We start from the raw sequence: 12,534 nt of genomic DNA, 5'->3' as shown, positions 1-12,534 counted from the left end.
CCAATCATGATGACTCTTATGGGATCTGGGGAAACTTGACCCCTGGCCTCAGGGCTCTGTCTCTGGATGCATTAGAATCCGTGGCCTTTGGTTACCAGTTCAGAGCCGACAAAAGTAAAGTAAGAAAGGATGCTGGACTAGATCAGTCACTGAAGAAATGGAGAAGAGGAACCTATCTGAGAAACATTTCAGAAGTTAAATAGACCATAACTGGGTGTCCAAGTGGATGGAGAAGTTGAGAGACGTGAAGGCCAACTCTGAGCAGGTGATGATGCTAATAAGCAGGACATGGGGAGAAGAACTGCCTTAGAGGGCTGTGATTTGCATTCTTTTGTTTGAGGCCTGTGAAAATCGGACATACCTAAAGGACTGATACAAGCAATTGACATAAGAAATGCTGATGTCCAATAAACAGTTTCAAAGATGTTTCACTTCACTAATAATCACAGAAATGGGTATTAAATCAAAATGCTCTTTTGTATCTTTCAGATTGGCAAAAAAACTTTAATTATTAATATCCACTGTTAGCCCTGATATGATTAAACAGGAATTCTTACTCTCTTAGGGTGGATGGGTAAATTTATAAAATCATACTAAATGGAAAATTAATTACTAATGCTTGGAAAAATACATATAAATATAATATATAATATTTACATATATGTATATATATTATGGGTATATATAATATTGTGTGTGTGTGTGTGTGTGTATGCTCTCTAATCCAGCAATTTCACTTCTAGGAATAAATTCTAAGGAAATAATCAAATAAGTATAAAAAATGTATATACGCCCCAAACATTTAACATAGTATTGTTTATACTACATTGGAAACAAATGTACATAAATAGGGGACTGGTTAAATAAATTCCAATACTTTTTGAATTAATGAAAAACTATACAGCTACTAAGAATAACATTTACTGAAAGGAAAGATAGCCATACTATAAATAATATTAACAAGTTAACAATATTAAAGTGACTAAAAATCAGGCTGTTAAACAACTTGTAGAGCAGGATCCCTTTTATGTTAAAATATAGATAGGAAGGTAGATAGACAGACAGGTAAGTATGTAGATAGATGATAGATTACCTAATAAAGTAAAATCCACACTGGTAGATAAAAAGGCAATAATGGTTGTCTGTGGGGGATGAGGTTGTATGCAGTCTTTCACTGCTTGGTAAATGCAAGTAAGGTTTTAACATTTTATAATATAATATGTATAACATAATATAACATTAAGTTATACATTTTATGGTCTGATGGTTTTACAAACATTTTTTCTTCGATACAACAGAAACAGTACAAGCCCTTTAAATTGTGCATAAGATCTCCTAGCCCCTCCAAAAAAAGATAATGGCCTATTTAATTCTCTGTGTTTAAATCGTTCAGTATAAAGTAAGGTTCAAAGGAAAGGTGGCCACACGTGCTGGGTGTCCCATGCTGGTCCTGGGTTGCACACACTGTCCTGCCATAGTTATTAAAACTGTCCACTTCCACTCTCAAAGTTTCCTGGTTGGGGGATAAACTATAAGATCACGCCACTCAAAGATGAAATCTACAAATGTAACACTGCTAAATTTTATCCTAATACACAGTTTGGCCAGTCTCCCAGAAGTTCTGTTTGCATCCCCCAGGCCCCTCAGCCTTTGCTGTCTAATCATTTCATGTATTATTTATAGACAGAGACCAACCTAAAATATCCTGCCCTTCGATTCCCTCTAGCCAACAGCTGAAGGAATTTACCTTTGCCTTCACTGAAGACTAAATTGTATCATTAAGGCTTCCATCTAAACCTTGTTATTTTGACTTTTTGACTTGCTTTGCACTCTCTGACATATAAAGTAGCAACAATTTCTACAATGAACAAGTGTATTTGTCCACCAGAAATTCTTTCTGTCCCTCAGCTTCCTAATGGTTATGTATATGATAATCTGAAAAATTGCCTGGCACAGTTTAACGAGAGCATTTAAACAAACTTTCCCTACAAAGCTTATCAGGTAGTTACTTAACCTGTATGAATAGGTTAAATATTTTCCATAGTATTTATACAAAAATGATACCTGGTATCATGTGCAACCTAATAAAAAGGAAGTTATTCTTTCCTTAAATTACTCCCGTTTCTTTCATTTTTATCTTTCCCTTCTTTACAACCACTTGACTAACAGAAATGCACAGGGCAGATGTGGAAATGTCGCTTTATAAATACAAGATGCAGCCAGTATACTGTTGTTGTCCTTGTTTTAGGGAAAGAAGAGATAACTATTCCTCCAGGATGTATGCTTTGGCCATGAAACTGAGGTCTAAAATCAAGTCAAAGGACTATTTCAAGTTAAAAACAACAACAACCTGGAAATGAAACAATCTATATGTGCTGCATCCAGAGTGGTGATGCAGAGGCTAGTGTGATACACAGAAAGTATCCCATCACGTTCTGGGTGCTTAACAAAGCGCTCCTTGTTTCTGTTATTTCCCAAAGGCTCCAAGCACACATACGCTACAAATTCTCTGCCAATGGAGAAACGCTCTGCTAACGGCTTCATTCATTCCCACAAGCTATATTTATTAATTTTTCAACCAAAGTGGCATATTGAACATGTATTCCTGGAAATTCCTGAAATCCATTCATTAGGCTTTCAGCTAGCTTCTCATGCACCTCCACATGCCGGGAGCCAACCCTAGCAAACCCAAGTCCCAGATGCTCCATGGTCAAATGCCTTCATATCCAGTGCCGGGCAAGGAAAAGGCCTTTAGGCCAAGACTGCATGATGGTGAGTGATCAGCTAGCCCTGCATGTTGCTTTTAACTCATAGTAAACCCAACCCCCTAACTATGACACCACCCAAAATATTGCCTTCTGTTGCAGGTCCTATGCCTTCTGCCTTCTGCCTTCTGCCTTCTGTTTGTTTCCCTAAACTCAGAATAGAAGCAGATTAGACCAGCAGATGGCTGACACGCTCTTGTGATCTGGGACAGCCCTTGTAAGTAGGCAGGTGGGAGAGAACAGCTTCAGACCAGCAGGTCACCCACTGGCAACCTCACTTTGATCATTCCGTGCAGCCCAAGAGACAGCATGTCATTCAGAGGGTAGACAGCGAAGACCCAGACAGCTACAGCTCAAGGACCATCGTGCCCCCAGCACAGTTTATGTTTCTCAGTAAACAGGGAAAGAAAGCCCCCTGGAAATGCATCTGAAATTGGGCAGTTTCTAACAGAACTAGAACTAAAATGTAAACCTTTTTTAAATTACATTTTCCCATTGTAAAAAGTTCTAATTCGGAAAGACTATGGTTCTAGTGCTTCAATTTACCTATAAAACCAGAAACACTGCTAAATACAGCTAATGACAAGTGACCTCACAAAGCTGTCACAGCTGATGTCTGGAACAGCAATAGGATATAGGGGATAGTCCCCCCAAAAAGTTTAGAGACAAATGAATTATTCCATGAACAAAAAGAGGGACCAATCTAAACATCAGTGTATGAGACAAATACTACATGGTATCACTTACGTATGCAATCTAAAAAATACAACAAACTAGTGAATATAACAAAAACGCAGAGTCACAGATGCAAAGAACAAACTAGTGGTTACCGATGGGGAGAGGAAAGGCGGAAGGACAATACAGGGGTAGGGGACTAAGAGGTACAAACTATTAGATATAAAATAAGCTACAAGGACATATGGTACACCATGGGAATAGAGGCCAATATTTTAAAATAACTATAAATGGCGTATAACCTTTAAAAACTGTTAATAACTATAGTGTACACCTATAACTTATATAATACTGTACAGCAACTATGCTTCAATAAAAAAATAATAATTTAAAAAACCAAAATATAAACATGCTCTATGAATGCCTCCATGAGAAAAACACTAGGTTGGGAGTTAGGAGGCCTAGGTTTCAAGTCCTGCTCTGGGGGTCATCCAACATATGACCTCAAACAACTTAATCCCTCTGGGTTTCTATTTCCACATCTATGAAACAGACATTAGATTTGATGATCTCTGAAATCCCCTTTCTGCTTGAAATGCATATTGTCCTGTAAGGGACTGGATTTTCAATTTAAACCCCTGCAGCCCTGCAGAGAGTTCTGAAGCTACAAAGCCCCTGGATACCTTTTCCCTGTCTTCTAAGCAGCCCACAGGCTGTGTCTCAGATTCCCACACTGGGTGCCCAGGGGCTCAGCTGTCCTGGGGAACGCCTGAAATTTAGGCAGGGGCTGCTCTGGGGCTGAGGGAGCAAAGGGTGCAAATACTAAGATGAAATGCTGTGATTTTCACTGAAAAGTACCATATCCAAGCAAAGCTAGTGTTCACACTTTCTCCTTAGCTTTGAGGTCTTTCCTGAAAAACAAAAATCACCAGCAAAACCACAGTCCCTAATCAGCAGGCCCCAAACCCAATCTTTCAGCAGGATGAGAAAGGTTCAGGAGAAGCCAGAGCTGTACTTCCCGGCCCACAGCCCACCGTGATCCAGCCCAGCGTCAGCTCCAGAGCTTGGGAGGGGAGAGGCAGGCCACTTGCAGCTTCCTCCTGCCCTACCCAGCTTCACATGGATGGAGAAAGAGAACCCGCTTCTGGATTCTCAGCCTGCACAAACCACAGCTCCTCTGATTCTACCCCTTAAATCCAGTCTCCATCAGGAAGCGACCAAGAAAATGTGTTCTGTCCCGAAGCTGATTCTGGAACAGGGGAGATAGGTGACCTCCAAAGCATCCAGAACAGGGGAATGTCTTCAGCTACAACAGAGGGCACTTGCGCTAGATGTAACAGCTCTGCTTCATGAGTTTAATAATAATAAAGAAAAGCCCAGAGATCAGAGCCACTGACTAAAGCAGCTGTGCAAAAGGAGAAGACATCCTCCGTGGAAACATTGCTCAGTGATCTATCAGTGAGGGTACTTATGCTCAAAACTAAGTTACATAAACAAGGACCGGAGTCAATACAATGAGGCCTGCACCCCTACCAAGCACCACTGAAGGGGAGCCGCTTGTAGCTCCAAAGTCAACGGCAAAGTTTTATCAAGTAAAATAGCAAAAAAGGGGAAAGCGAAAACGTAACCTGTTGTCACAGATATTTGAAGTATTTGAAAACAAGTCCTACCAGAATGAGCAACTCACCATTCCAAACGTAATTCAAGAAATTGCAAGAAAGTATTTGAGAAGGAAACACAAGTAAAAAGGGCAAGAGTTCTACCCTGGGAACAGCGAGAAAATCTGGAAACAACGTGTTCGTGTCCTGGGGGGAGAAAGCTAACCCTGAAGAGATGAAAGAGGCACCTACAGAGAAAGGAGGACTAGCAGATAAGGGGAGGCGAGATGGGGCCTGGGATAAAAGGGACCCACGTCAGTGAGGAGCTTCAGAAATCTAAGTGACAAAAAACATGCAAAGACCACGTACACAAATTGCTGGGAGGCAGCCCGGTTCCCACAAGGAGGGCCATTGTCATCGGCACCGAGCGAAAGGATAAGACGTGATTCCACCCTGCCCGGGGTCCCTCTGCCCTAGTCCCATCTTTTACACCTGAAACAGGAAACTCTTCTTGGAAGTAAACAGAAGAAGCAGGGTGAAAAGTGTCAGGCTTGAGCTGCATGGCACTGAGGGCAATTAGAATAAAGTGAAGGCGGCACATACAGTGAGATATTCTGGGGAAATGCTTATTTTCAAGAGAAAAATAAGACTCTGGTCTCAAAGAAGAGGAGACTTAGGCATAGCCCAGTGTGAAGCCTGAGGAGGGGCAGGAGGGATGGGAGCTGCCCTCCTACGGCTGCCACCAGCTGGAGGGAGAACCTGGCATGTGGGGTCCACAGGAAAGGGATGGGCTCTGTCTCCCAGGGTGAAGCTGTGCCCCAGGGTGAAGCTGTGTCTGGACACAGGAGGACTTAAGCTAAGGTATCCTTCCTCTGCTTGTCACTCACACCCTAGGTGGACAAGAAGATGTCTCCTGGAGTTGGGAAGGAGGAAGAGAGAAAGGTAGCACTATGACATGCCCGTTCACTCCTGCATGTGTGATCCAGCCCAGCTATGAAGAAGTCACTGGCATCACTGCCACCACCCTGGTCCTGGCCCTCATTATTTCTCCCTGGACCATCATGATTAGAGTCTTCTTCTACACATCCCTTCTGACCTAACTCTCCCTACACCTCAGCCCCACCAAATCTCTGCCACACTGCTTGCCACCAGAGTACACTATCCAATGCACAAATCTGATAACGTCCTTTCCTGCTTAAATGTCTACAATGCCTCCCATTCTCTACAGCGGTCAGCAAGCTGACCTGTGGACCAAATCCAGCCTGCAAGTGACAAATGGGTTTAATGTGTTTAAAGAGCTGTAATAATAATAATAATAATAATAATAATAATAATAATAATAATAATAATAATAATAATAATAATAATAATAATGCTGGAATACTACTCAGCCATAAAAAAAGAAGGAAATAATGCCATCTGCAGCAACATAGATGGGCCCAGAGATTATCTATACTAAGTGAAGAAAGTCAAAGAAAAATATATGCTATCACTTATATGTGGAATCTAAAATATGACAAGTGAACTTATTTATAAAACAGAAACAGGCTCACAGACATAGAAAACAAACTTATGGTTACCAAAGGGGAAAGGGGGAAGGGAGAAATAAATTAGGAGTTCGGGATATGCAGATACAAACTACTATATATAAAATAGATAAGCAGCAAGGTCCACTGCAGAGCAAGGGTACTATATTCAAAATCTTATAATAAACCATAATGGAAAAGAATATATATATCCGAATCACTATGCTGTACAATAGAAATTAACACAACACTGTAAATCAACTCTACTTCAATTAAAGAAAGAACCATAAAAAAATAAAAATAAAAAAGGAATATTTGACAGAGATGTATGTCCCTTGCCAGGTCTGAAATATTTACTATCTGGCCCTTTTCAGAAAGTTTGTCACCCCTCATAACTTTGGCAAAGAGCAAAGCAGCCAAGTATACAGAAGATCTTTCATGATCCTGCGCGGCTCCTCCTCAGCCCCCTCCCCCCCGCTCTCCCGGCTCTGAGTCCCCCGGGGACGGAACCATACCGGGCCCTGGTTCTCACGGTGCTCTGTCCCCTCGTCCGTCCGGGAAGGCCAGCTCCTGGCGACGATCGCTGACTCAGGCTTCCTTGGGAACTGCACCTCCGAAAACAGGGCACTTCGGCCGCCCCTCGCAATTCTTTCCTTTCTTTACACCCATTGGGCCATGAATTCACAGGAGTGGGTTTTCGCGGGGCTTCTGCGGGGCTTCCGCGGGGCTGGCTCCTTCCCCTCGGCTCTCACGCCGCCCGCCTCTGGCCCGGGGCAGGCTGCTGCCTCACCGGAGCCCTCTCCAGCTTCCCTCTTTCTCCGACCACTCCACCGACACGAGTCAGGAAGCGCTTCCGCTCCGCGTGGCGGGAACCGGGCCCTTGTTCGTTCACAGCGATGCCGGCATTGCGCTGGGTACCGCCTCCGCCGCCGCTTTGTGGTGCCGTTCGCGGGGCCTGTCTTTTCGAACAGTACCTATGCCCTGGAAGGCTCCAACGCCCCTTTTCTTGTAACTCCGCGTGTATGGGGCCCCAGGAGCCACTCCACGTTTCCTAAAAGGCCTGGAGAACACACAGCGCGCACCGCTCCGCTTCCCCTCGGTGGCATAGGTCCCTTCTGGAAGCCACTGGAACAAGGAGGGGCGGGGACGGGGGCGGGGGCGGGGGCGGTGGGGGGCCGGCCCCAGGAAGAGGGCGTGGCCACGGCGCCCGCCACAATGAAGGGGGCGTGGCCACGGCTCCCGCTCCAAGGACCCCGGGGCAGGCTGTCCTCCGCGCCGCCTGAAGAAACGCAGCCCCACGGCGCTGACGGCGTTCCTCTAGAAAAGAAGTTTGAATCCAATGATTTTTAAACCCTCGTAGCTCTGAAGTGATACTCCATGAGAAACAGATTTTATATTTTGTGGTTGTTGTTAACGGAGGTCCTGGGGATTGAACCCAGGACCTCGTGCATGCCAAGCATGCGCTCTGCCACTGAGCTCTACCCTCCCCGAGAAATCCGTTTTAAACTGCAATGTAAACTAGAAAAAAAAAAAGAGTCTTGCCTGTGTCTCCTCAAAGAATTTTAGAAATAGTGCTAGCTCAGCTCTCAGGAAATAGTTTTCTTTGCTTTCTCTCTCTTGGTCCGTGTGTTCTCTGCCGAGCATTCTTAAAGAACTGGACCTATTGCTCCAATAGAGTCTGGTACATGGTACACACTTGATAGTTTTTAAATTTATGAATGAAGATAGGTGCTGAAAAGGCAACAATCTTCACAGTTTTCTACTCTAAAAGGGTCTTGTTTTATATACTGAGCCCTCCCGCCAGATTTTGTAATCACACCCACTTTTAACAAACTTCTGGTCAGCTCACTAATCTTCCTTTCCCTTTCAGTTAGAAGCAGACATTGCCCAACTAATCTCTAGGTAAGTAGTAACATAATTAAACTGAAAACCTAATGCAGTCATATTGTGCTTCATATGGTAGCAATTAATACTCTCAGGAATAACTCTGGGCTCTATTTTGTGTGATCTACTTAAAATAACGTTATTACGTGCTTTTAGGTTTGAAAGAGATGATGTGAATGATCTTTAGTTACATATCTATAACTGAGGACTTATTATTAATGCCTGCACTGAATAACTTGAAAGAAAGATGACTATTCCAAGAAAGTCTGGTTGCCAAAAAATAGTTTAGAAAGCCTGACTATCTCGTACTGAGTCATGGGGAGTGGGAACAAGTAAATTGATTTCACTGGAACACATTCCACATGTAACACATGGTACATTTCAAATGACTGTCCAGGTCATATATATTTTTATTACATTTTGTTTTCCTACCCATTATTTGACAGGACCTAAAAAATTAGCCAACCATACATAATAAACTGTACTCGAAGCATGTGCGCTCTTCGCATAAGAATATATTTTAAGTTGTATATCTGCCAGTTGGTAAGAGCACATGCATTTTTGCGTTTAAAATGTGATTCCACAATTTGTTTCCATTTGATGGCTAATTTGGGAAGATCTGCATGTGTGTTGGCCATTTAAAAATATTTTTGGTACAAAGAATATTTTGGCAATTAATTTGTTTTTATTACTAACTTGTACTGCTAAGACTATTAACAGGGTTGCAACTGCCCATCTATCCTCATAGATAAATAGCTCTGAATTCTTTGTGCAGGGGCTGCTGAAGCTGGGCCACTGCCCCTTTGCCCACTCAGTGCCACCAAGAAACCTAGGGAAAGGATACAAAGGAAGTGTGCTCTCTGTATTCACATACATAATAAAGAGGTGGTACTGTATAGCAAGTGTTATTCTATCAATCAATCTGCTTCAGCTGTCCTTTTCTTTATATTATGACAAAATAGAGGCAGCCTACCTGACTGTGTAGGGCTAGTTAGTGTGCAGAAAGCTAGAGCTTCCATTCAGGAATAAGTTTTTAAAGCCTGATTAAAGCAGGGGATACCATCAATTATCACCCCTCCCACCACACTTCCAGATTTCCCAGGACACCAATCAAGAGGTGTATCATAGAGGTAAGAAAAGCTTCCATCATCACCTGTGTTTTTGGAAGGAGCAATAATAATAATGATGGAAGAAGCTGTGGTAGAAAAAAAGCCTTTTATACTTTACAAAGATTGTTCTTATACATTATCTTATTGAAGAGAAAATTATTCTCATTGTACAGATAAGTTATTGTGGCTTAGAGAAGTTAAGTAATATGTTCAAGATGACACATTTAGTAAATGGCAGACCTTTTGGCTATAAATCCTATGCTCTATAAACTAATCACTTTTAGATTAAAGAAGAAAAATAGACCTGTTAATGTATCATTTCAAGTTTCAAGTGATTATTTCTTTAAAGATAATTCTTAGAAAGAAGTCTGAATGCAGAGTACATTTTGATCCTTACAATTAATCCCAGTCATTTATACCCCACAGCTAATATTATACTCAACTGTGAAAAAAGAATTTCTGCTAAGATTAGGAGAAAGCCAAGGATGCTCACTATCCCAATTTATGTATTGGAAGTACTAGCCACAGTGATCAGACAAGAAAAAGAAATAAAAGGAATTCAAATTGGAAAGGAAAAAGTAAAACTGTCACTGTTTGCAGATGGCATGATAACTACACACAGAAAATCCTACAGATGCCACCAAAAAAACCATTAAAACTCATCAATTAGTTCAGTAAAGTTGTTGGATACAAAATTAATATATAGAAATCCATTGCATTTCTATACCCTAACAACGAACTACCAGAAAGAGAAGTTAAGAAAACAATCTAATTTACAATCACATCATAAAGAATAAAATACCTGGGAATAAATGTAAATAAGGAGGTGAAAAATCTCTACTTGGAAAACTGTAAGGTACTGATGAAAGAAACTGAAGATGATGGAAACAGATGAAAAGATATACCATATTCATGGACTGGAAGAATTAATATTTTTAAATGACCATAATTTGAAAGACAACCAACAGATTTAATGTAATATCTGTCAAATTACCAAGGGCATTATTCAGAACAAATAATTCTAAAATTTATATGGAAACAAAAGACCCACAATAGCCAAAACACTCTTGACAAAGAAGAAAGCTGAGGGTATCATGCACCCTGATTTCAAACTACATCTCAAAGCTATAGTTATCAAAACAGTATGGTACTTTCCCAAAAACAGATGCAGAGATCAATCGAACAGAACAGAGAGCCCAGAAATAAGCTCACACTTACATCGGCAATAAATCTACAAGAAAGGAGGCAAGAATATACAATGAGGAAAGGATAGCCTCTTCAAAAATGGTGCTGGAAACATTGGGAAAACTGGACAGCTACACGCAAAAAAACCAAATTGGATTTTCTCACACCATTAAGAAATATAAATTAAAAATGGTTAAAAAACTTAAATGTAAGACCTGAAACCATACAACTTCTTGAAGTAAACATAGGTGGTGTGCTCTTTTACATTGATCTTAGTAATATTTTTGAGATATGTTTACTTAAGCAAGGGAAACAAAAGTAAAAATTAAAAAATGGGACTGCATGAAGGCTTCTGCACAGCAAAGGAAATGATCAGCCACAATTTCCAGTTCCAGTTTCTTTAAAGTGGATTCTTACATAGAACTCTGAATGCAGACAATATTTTGATTATTACCATTTATCCCAGTTACTTAATTTGGCAATTTTTTTCTCGTTGGCAGCACTTTTCTTTCAGCAATTTGAAAATGTTATCTCTCTACCTTTGGTATGCACCACTGTTGATGAGAAACCACCTGTTCATCTTATTGAGTATCCCTGATATATGATGAGTCGCTTCTCTCTAGTTGCATTCAAGGCTATTTCTTGACCATAGCATGCAAAAATCTGTGTTATGTCTATGTGGAGTACACTGAACTTCTTGGATGTGTAGACTAATATTTTTTATTAAATTTGAGAAGTGTTCAGCCATTAGTTTTTCAAATAATTCTTCTTTCCATAAAGGCCTGGAATAAGTAAGCACCCAAAGTCTTTGCTGAGGGGCTCTATGTGGCCGTTGAGGCATACCCATGACTCTGAATTAGCCTTCCTCTCCTGCCTGTGCAGAGATTTAAGATCTGCCACAGGTGAGAGCATAGGCCCTTCTTACATCATTTTTAGCATGCGCAGAGCCAGGGATGAATGCACAGACCTATGCATGTTCATAGACTACTATTTTCCCAGGAATCTGCTGGAGCTTTTCACACCGTGAGTGGACTTCTCATTCCCCAGCTTTTCCTTTTATACTTGTTGCTTAGCTTAAAAGTTTATTTCTTATACAATACTTCAAGCACCATTAAAAAAAATTATTTCTGGCACACACCCTTGAATTGGTAAAGGGATTTTCACACTGGAACATTCCTAGTTGATAAATTTGAAAGAGTAATTACTATGAAATCTTCATTTTTTTCATAGAAAGTTATTTTACCTCATTAACCAAGTAAAAATGTATACTACGTTTATCACAATGTCAAGGTGGTGATAAGAACAAATATATTCCCCCTTGGGGAATCCAATGGAAAAGCAAGAGGTAGATAAAAAGGTTTTAATTGATGACTGGTGGAGTATAGCTATGCGGATATTTAAAACAGAGAATGTGAGGTTTGAGCATAAAATAGTGGATTGATGCATGACAGAAAGATGTAATATATAGACATTATATCATTACATACATGAGGATAATTTATTACATATTATTATCGAAATAAGGATATATGTGTATCTATATATTATTATACACATTAAGATAAAATTACAGCAATATAAACATTAAAACCTAACAATCTAAAACACCAGCTTTGCCTTTATAAATGAAGAAGACTGTGTTCTACTTATGATTGTGACTGGACTTAACTGTCCTTTTAAGTATGAAGAACATTTATTACAATCATTTATTTATCATTCTAACAGGAAAAAACAAATTCTTCATACAGAATATACAGAACAACTGGTTTTCAATGGTCAATTAAAAGTAAAA

General features: G+C 40.5%; 1 long non-coding RNA gene across 1 annotated transcript in view; it reads right to left on the bottom strand.

Moving 5' to 3' along the window:
* LOC141578881 (uncharacterized) overlaps positions 1–7,694 on the bottom strand; it is a 244,267-nt gene extending 236,573 nt beyond the window's left edge. The window contains exon 1 of the long non-coding RNA XR_012509732.1: positions 7,080–7,694. This is a non-coding gene — a long non-coding RNA (uncharacterized LOC141578881). The remainder of the gene's footprint in view (positions 1–7,079) is intronic.
* Positions 7,695–12,534: the final 4,840 nt, after the last annotated feature.

The sequence above is a fragment of the Camelus bactrianus genome, chromosome 1 (assembly GCF_048773025.1).
Source record: "Camelus bactrianus isolate YW-2024 breed Bactrian camel chromosome 1, ASM4877302v1, whole genome shotgun sequence".
NCBI classification, from domain to species: domain Eukaryota; kingdom Metazoa; phylum Chordata; class Mammalia; order Artiodactyla; family Camelidae; genus Camelus; species Camelus bactrianus.
Note: the sequence above shows the minus strand (reverse complement) of the source record. Positions and strands in the feature narration are given on the sequence as shown.